We start from the raw sequence: 9,120 nt of genomic DNA, 5'->3' as shown, positions 1-9,120 counted from the left end.
ATATATATATATATATATATATATATATATATACATACACAGATATAAGTGAGTGCATATGTGTGTATAACACTAGGCAGGTTAATTTCACGAGCAATTTGTTTCGTTTATCACATCAACTGGAAAAGTCTTCGTCGTAACCGAGGAATTGTCAGTGTGTATTGGCATGTACTGTAGACACTTTAAGATGTTAAAATAACAATGTAATTAAAATTTAAGGCAATGCAAATGAAAATATTGCTGGAAGCAAGTAGCTTATGTCGATCAAAACACTAATAGGTAGCGCTTGCAGCTTAATACTCCATAATCACTGACTGCGTGTTAGTTTGATTGCGTACGTCAGTGTGCGTATTTCAAAATGTTTTCGAAAGCACAGAATTGTCAAATTTGCGATGCATAAAAAAAAGCATAGATACGTCTAAAACAATGTGGATTATTCTATAATGTCAGGTATGTGACAGGTGAATATAACTTTATTTCACCACATGACCTTCATATGATATCTGGTGTTTCGCAAAACATTTTCACGTATTATTAATTCTATTCTGCAAAATATTAGACGTCTATTTTTTTTATCAATATGTAAAGCTCAACATTACACAATACAATGGAAATAATGAAAACCACCACATCCGTTCTCATACAGGCAGTAATTGTCTATAATGCATGCATTATATATATAATTGTGTATGTGTCTGTACGTGAAGGTATGTGTGTATGTATGTCTGTGCGTTTTTGTATGTAAATGCATATTCATATATGTATATTTACACACACACACACACACACACACACACACACACACACACACACATATATATATATATATATATATATATATATATATATATGCGTGTGTGTGTGTCTTTATGTTTTACTGAGTGTGTATGCATTTATTTAGAGCCGGCTTTAAAAGTCAAACTTAAGAATTATGAATGTCACCAGGGTGATGAGGCCTTTTAATAAGTTTTCGTCGATAAATAATAGCATAGAAAACACAAGATTGTTCTAGATGGAACATCCTCTTTATTTGTATACTTATCACTGATATAAAATAGCTGCTGTAAACAATAATGTACGAAGCTTCATCTGTAATGGGAATAGAAAATTACATACTTATAAATTGGGGTGTATATAGTTTTGTATTGATTAAGGATGAACTTAATAATGGCTTGTTTTCTTATAAGATTGTTTCCATACTTGTTTTTTGCTGTATCATCAACATTATTCTGCAATATATAATTTATATTCTGAAAGTGTAATATCTTGGTACACGGTTATGTTCCAATTGTACTATTCTATTAAGGAGATATTAAAATATATTTTGATAATTCTAAATTGTAATATTAGTGTAATGTAAAGCATTACTGCAATAATGGTTATTATATATATACTTTTTGTTTTTTCAGTAGCAAAAATGAAGTAGTATAATTCATATTGGAGTGAACAGACATGTTTAATACAGTAGTTTCGATGATATCACCTACTTCTTCACGGTTGGTGTTGGCACTCCGTCGCTTACGACGTAAAGGGTTCCATTTGATCCGACCAACGGAACAGCCTGCTCGTGAAATTAACGTGCAAGTAGCTGAGCACTCCACAGACACGTGTACCCTTAACGTAGTTCTCGGGGAAATTCAGCGTGACACAGTGTGACAAGGCTGACCCTTTGAATCACAGGCACGGCAGAAACAAGAAGTTAGAGCGAGAGAAAGTTGTGGAGAAAGAGTACAGCAGGGTTCGCCACCATCCCCTGCCGGAGCCTCGTGGAGCTTTAGGTGTTTTCGCTCAATAAACACTGACAACGCCCGGTCTAGGAATCGAAACCGCGATCCTATGACCACGAGTCCGCTGCCCTAACTACTGCAACAGTTGCGCCTCCACTTCTTCACGGTACACAGATGTTAATCACCTGCTGATAAAAGATTGAGTATGTAGTTTCCACGTGAAACTACATATCAGTTTCCACGTCTAACATTGCGCTTGGTTCTGGGATTATTGTCACATACCCATATTACAACGCATAGTGGGACCCTTGGAATATTCATGCATTACATTGCCTGTTGTTTTACCCAGCTCCTTTACCTATGACCTTTACATCTTTCAGTGGATGAATAACACTGAGAAGATTCTTGATTGCAGGTGCTACTATTGTGTCACTGGCATGTAAGAGTGCCTGTCTCTCTGAGACAAACAGCATGTCCGGGAGTGCGGCCACGAAAAACAGCTGCACTAAGATAGTTCCCTGAATTACTCCTCACTCTTTTAATGTTACCTTGAAATGGGCTTTATTCACTGCCTCCGTTTGACTTCAGGAAGTTTTCCATGTGTAACTACTAACCAAATACGGGAACTAAAATCAATGCAGAAAGATCTATCTTGGTCTTGTGTATTCAAATTCGGTGAAGTGTGTTTAAATAGTCATCTTGTTCTCTTCAGACATAAAATATAATGTAACATATGTCGGACATAAGGATGATAAATATGACATTTATAATTGCATATGCTACATGATGAGTTATGAGATATTTCTCAGCTAAATCTTTGCATCCTTTAGAAGAAGAAATGGGAGAAATGTTAGCATAGAGGAAAAGATTGTCTAATAACTCATGTAACTGGCAGGATATATGACAATAAACAAAACCAAAGAATATACTCTCAACGCATTCATTTCCCTTGTAGAAATGCGACATGTAAATGTTTTCGTCCTTTCATTCATTAATTTATAATTTCAATCTTCGGATTGCAGTCATACATCAATTATGCTATTGGTACTCTTTTATTCATTGTGATTGATGCTGATGAACTTACAGCTTAATGTGTTGCCATTAGATTTCCCTCATTCCGTGGTGATATTTTGTCTAGAATTGCAGAAAATAGATTACACTTGTTTTTTTTTTTTTAAATACAATTATATCTACCCTACATCGACATCATAATCTTTGCAGGAAGAAAATCAAAAGAACTTTGCATTTAACGATATGCTGTTAAATATATATTGTCTTACAGTTCCATGGCAAATATAGAAGCTTCGGCGCCACGCAGTGGTAATGAAATTGGTGAGTGCTATAGAACAAACTTATGACACAAGTGCGCAACTCCTTGGAACTTCCATGTATTTATCTCAATATATCTTTCTCTTTTTGTGGGCGTGCGGGACCTAGACTTATAATGCTTTCAAATTCACCTTGAATTTATGTGTTTGGATTACGTCTCATTCTACATTTAGTTTCATACGTATGTAGGTTGTTCCAGAGTAGGAAACCCACAGAAGCTCTCCATATATATCCTCCGATGGCGAATATCTGATAAATGATCGTGTAAATATTTTTCAGCTTTCGCAGAGAATTTTCAATAGGAGAGTTAACAAAAATATACTGCTTGAAGATAATACGAACATTAAATAATGTAAGAGAAATACCAGGGGTAGATTATATATGCTGGAGAAAGAGATATAATCATGTGATGTGACCTGTTCTTAACTACCGGGGGAGCAAGAGCAATTTCTCTTAAATTTCGGATAGCACAAGGTGATATTGCAGCTAACTTTCAATACTTTATTATTACAACTATTTTCCGGGCTCCCTAGCAGACAACATTCATTGTTCTGTGTGCATCACGGGATCTTTACTAGCAGGCAATTTTGTCATATATTTACAAGTAAGGAGGCGGCGAGCTGGCAGAAACGTTAGCACTCCGGGCAAAATGTTTAGCGGTATTTCGTCTGTCTTTTCGTTCTGAGTTCAAATTCCACCGAGGTCGACGTTGCCTTCCATCCTTTCGGGGTCGAAATATTAACTTAAAATAGCAGCCAATTCAAATTTTAATTTAACCTACTAAAATCCTGACCCCCTTTGTACATCAAAATGGGTTTGATGAAACTGTTGGTTAGATTTTTGCCTGAAGATAGACCCTGTTTGTAGAGTCACCCAAAACAATCCCCAAATATAGCCAGTGAGATAATTAAGGCAAGAATATTTGTTGGTCCTGACATTCGAAAACTAATGAAAAACAGAGATTATGCAAAGTCCATAGATGGATCTCGCAAACAAGCATGGGTGCGCTTAGAGTGTATTTTCGAGATTTTTTTTGTGAAAGAAGACGTATTGTGAAACAATACGTATTTGAATTACAAAGTCATACTTGATACCATGTTGCAACACTTCAAAAAGATTGTGTGCAACAGGAGTGTTCCTCACACAAAACTCGTCTATTTCCCAGTGAATCTTGGCAAACTAAGTGATGAGCAAGGTGAGAGATTTCAACAGGACATTAAAGAGGTACCAGCGGAGGTGAAATGTAATCACGACAGCAGATTACCGACGGATCCTAAAGAGAGACAACAGGTAATTGCTAGAGCTGGATAAAATTAAAGACAAGGAAGTTTGATATGGTGTAAAATAATTTTAAATCCATAGTAAGAGCATTAAAGATATATACTTATTCAATATGTAAGCCTATATACACTTTTTATATCGTTTTTTATTATTGTTCCAGGCACCTGTGCTTGATTTCTTCATACTATTATCTAAAGGTTTGCCACAAAAGGGGATGACTGACAAGAAAAATCATCATCCCTTTGGCAACCATTTGTGCAAAATATGTATGCAATAGGCAAATACTAAAACCATAGTTAAACTCAACATTTAAAATGATTCAGGAGAGGAGAATATGAATCATTTCACTTCATTTAAAAATGCAGACTCACGTAATATAATTTCAATTTTTTGGCGATTTAAAAGAAGTATAACAAAAGCTGTTACATATTAATTAAAATTTGTAACGTGAGATATTTCACGGAGGGTGGAAATAATTCTTTCGAAAATTCACCTGTATATGTTCGTGCGCATTGTTAATGTATATATATGAATATGCCCTTATACACTCACACAAACGATTGTATCTAAAAGCTTATTCTGATGATGCTGGGTTTTGAAATTTCATAAATATGTGAAACATGTATACTCTTTCCCATAATCCCTCCCATTATCAAGGTAGATTTCCGACGTATACGCCTGGGGTTCAGTCAAAATTACAGTCGAACACAGGCAAATGATTATTTCATATTCAGTATTTTATTAATAAAATAACCCCAAGTGCTGTAAGAAATACTTGTTGAAATGTTACCTGCAAATAGAACAAAACAAATATATAATTAATGAAAGTAATTTGATGTGATTTTGCAAACATTTTATTATATGTTGTTTAGAATTGAATACATAATTATGGCGACAGTTTTTGTTGAAAAAACATTGGTTTCACAAACATATAATGTATTACAGCAATGAAAAAGATAACAATGGCAACAGAGAGCAGTCCGTGGTAGATTGTTTTCATATGTGATTATATACTAGAAATATATATGGAACCATAAGTTATACGGGCACCATGTCGCAGTTTTATCATTTTCTTATCAACTGCGTAATTGTCTATATTTTACTTAACATAACTGACATGCACGGATGTAAAATTCGAGGTTATCGAGCAGCAAATAGGTAAGAGTTTCAAAACAATGCCTTTCTTGTTATCTACTCACTGCAAATACGCTCTAAATTATAGTTTAACGTCTTTTTCATCTTCCACTTTTGAGAGATGGTTTCATTTGTGTAAAGAATAATATGACGTCATATGTAGTTTCCATATGTTAGAGAAGAAAGTATAAAGAGATCATGTAATTTCTCCATATAACTGCTGACATAGCTTGGGTTGGTCGTTAGTGACAATGCCATATTGCAGCTTTTTTGAAGTTCCTTACCGTTAAAACTTATACGGGTAACGTGCGAGCTGTATTCGGTCTTTATCTTCATGTTATGGTCTCACGTCTTACAGTTCACTTTTGTAGTTCACATCTAAAGAAATTATATGCATTTTACACACCAGTGTACCTGGTAAATGCTGTAGTAAAATGGAAATAATATGGAGGATATTGGAATAAAATTATCATATTAGTGTAGTATTTACTGGGAATTCACATACCTTCACTTTCTTATTTGAGCCATCGTTGTGCTGAAATATTTGAGACAGAATATATAGTGAAATGAATGTCGAAAACAGTTCGCATTTAAATTATTTGAATGGAATTATCTAGTTCTATTTTTCAACAAACTGCGATAGTTATAGAACTTCCAGTAATATTCTATGTGTGATTAGTTATTGATAAAACGATGAATGAGAGTTGGGGTTTCTGCCGTAGTTGTCACTGGGATATATTCATTTAATCAAATTCTATCGTTCACATAATATAAAGATAAAAGCAAACTCATTCAGATAGTTTCCTCGTGTCTTTATTTATTTGTTGGAAACTGATACATTAAATAAAAAGGAACACTTAGACTGAAAGACCTAATATTTTTCATATTCTAATTAAAATTGAAATGGATAGATTGTTAACATTAGAATTATCGCTTGACAGAAGTAATATCTATTCAAAATGTAATAGAAGAATGATGTATAAGAAATATAATTTATTTTGTTATTTATTGACGTAAACTTATGTCATTAAACCGATATTAAAAATACATTCCTTACCATACACTTAGGCATGTATTTAAAGTCTTCATAACATTCTTTATCTTGTCCACGAAAGCAGTCCAGAAAGTCTCTGTAACCCCTGAAAGAAATGAGGCACTTTTATTTAAATCAAAGTCTAAATTTCCTACCATATTAATATAATTTTCTTGCGTTATTGAGACAGGCTTTTGTTCAGGTTGAAAAAAAACGATGTATCGAATTTGTATTAAATACTGCCCCTGTTAACCTTTGTATCGAATATATGTTTATATATATATATATATATATATATATGTGTGTGTGTGTGTGTGTGTGTGTGTGTGTGTGTGTGTGTGTGTGTGTGTGTGTGTGTGTGTGTATGTGTGTGTGTGTGTGTGTATAAATAGAGACGGATTACTCCAAATGTTTACCAGTTTCCTCCGTTATTTTTGATACACATATATATATGTATGTATATATACATAGTTACAGGTTTGGATGTTGTATTTGCAAATCTAGAGGTAGAAATATGATGATACGTACGTACAGTTGGGGTCATATGATAAATAATACTCATATGTCGATGAACAATATTTTGTTGCCAGATTTTCGCACGATGCTGAGTTAGCTACCTCTGTAAAATAAATATTTTTGTCATTATTGCTTGTCCGATTTACGATATTAAATAATTTATTAAAATTGCATTTTGAACTAGATAATATAATGCAATATTTTCTTGTACTATGGAATGTTTTAGAAAGTCAAACCTACATCTGTTGCAAAATTCTACAGCTTGGCGTTTTGGAAATATTAAAACTTGGTTTTTTAATGAAATATGTTCTTATATCCCCTTGACCTGTTTAGAGCAATTTGTTCCCATGATACTTAGCTCTTCAATTCTGATGTTTGAAAAGCTTACTTGCTATTGCTATCATACGATGTTTCAACTCTTCCATAATAATCCCAAATCCTTTTCTCTTTGCCTAGGTAATTATGTTCAAGAGAAGATTTAACTATTGCTTTCTGACTTGTGCTTGCATGTTTCTAAGCTACTCGCATCTTGCCTTGAAGTTTTCACCTTATTCTGTAAATTCCTACTCATTTGCTCTTTTCTATCTTTCATGGAAGTAATAATTAATCTTCAAGTAACTACTACCCTGCTTGGATATGTATGTGTGTGTTGTGTGTGTGTGTGTGTGTGTATGTGTGTGTATGTGTGTGTGTGTGTGTGTGTGTGTGTGTGTGTGTGTGTGTGTGTGTGTGTGTGTGTGTGTGTAGGCATAGAGAGAGGGAGAAAAGCAGTTAAAAACATATGTGTCATGCGTGCTGAATGATCACTGTTTTGATAAAGCATGGACAATTCTCCTTGGTACGAAATGACTGTAGATTATTTGTAGGGTGGAAAAATATATAGGTACTTAAATACATCATTAAATGAAGATAAGACTTGGTTGTTACGCGGATCGAATGCCACACAGAGAAATATATTGAAAGGCACAGAGATATTAATTTGTAATGGAAGAATCACGAAGAAACTACTTACCAATGAACAATACAAAAATAAAAGCAGAGAGCTTCATCTTGGTTTTGTCTCTTCAATATTGATGGTTTCTGATATAGAAGTCACCTGGTTGTCTTATTTGATACAAATAATATGTAACATATGTTGCGGACAAGCTAGTAATTATGACATTTTTAGCTGCTTATTCTATAATATGAATTATTGTATATTTTATATGAATTTTATTTGCTTGCACTGTAGAAGAAAGGGAACTAACGTTAATATAGGGGAAGAGTTTCAGTAGTGACATTTGCAAGTTAATTGCTTCAAGACAGTTATTTAGAGGAGAGGATATAATCACACGTGTGTACCACCGGATTCGAAACGCAGCTGGTATGCTTAAACGCTCGTACCCACACATAAATACACGCATGTAATATTTCATTCCTTTACTCATTTCTATTTTCCAGTTTTAGGTTTAAGTCCAGACATAGGCTATGCAATTATTACTGTTTTTAGATCTGGAATCGAAGTCAGATGAGACTTACAGTATAATGTTAAGTCTTGTATAGACAGATCCTGTAAATGCTAAATCTCCAGGTACTTAGCCTGACAGGGCCTGGGTCGCAATCTGTCACTAGTTTGCTCTTGTTGTTTACCGACAGAATCAACGGTTTTCCTAATCATTTGATATATTTGCTTCATTGATATAGCTAGTGATTATCTGATTTATTTTTTGTAACGAAATAGTTCGGTATAAACTATTATATTTTTCTAATATTAAGGTAAAATAGCAGCCAAATTCAGGTAAAATTGTTTATCAGATACGCGTTGGCAACTCTGACAGACAAGATGACTTTCAAAAGCTGTGTACATGATTGCTAACTCATCGTATAGTTTTGTTTTAGTAGTTCCCGAGGTTAGCCGTTGGTGATACGTGTTTAAATTGCAAAGTCATAGTTGATACAATGTTGCAAAAGTTTAAAAAGCTTGGGTGTACCTTTAATGTTAAAATGCACTTTCGTCACTCGCACCTCGAATATTTCTCGGAGAACATGGTCTATGTATGTGAAGTGCAAGCTGAAAGATTTCACCAGGATATACAATATATATATATATATATATATATA

At 34.0% G+C, this 9,120-nt stretch overlaps 1 protein-coding gene and 1 long non-coding RNA gene across 3 annotated transcripts in view; one reads left to right on the top strand and one right to left on the bottom strand.

Annotated features, from left to right (window-relative positions):
- Nucleotides 1-2,399, bottom strand: part of LOC128249943 (uncharacterized) — a 7,280-nt gene extending 4,881 nt beyond the window's left edge. For both annotated transcript variants that reach the window (XM_052974583.1, XM_052974584.1), the window contains exon 1: nt 2,276-2,399. The gene's annotated coding sequence lies outside the window, so the exon portion shown is untranslated. The remainder of the gene's footprint in view (nt 1-2,275) is intronic.
- LOC128249953 (uncharacterized) overlaps nt 1-9,120 on the top strand; it is a 27,925-nt gene that overhangs the window by 2,588 nt on the left and 16,217 nt on the right. The gene's annotated exons all lie outside the window — the stretch shown is intronic.

The sequence above is a fragment of the Octopus bimaculoides genome, chromosome 18 (genome assembly GCF_001194135.2).
Source record: "Octopus bimaculoides isolate UCB-OBI-ISO-001 chromosome 18, ASM119413v2, whole genome shotgun sequence".
Classification (NCBI taxonomy): domain Eukaryota; kingdom Metazoa; phylum Mollusca; class Cephalopoda; order Octopoda; family Octopodidae; genus Octopus; species Octopus bimaculoides.
Note: the sequence above shows the minus strand (reverse complement) of the source record. Positions and strands in the feature narration are given on the sequence as shown.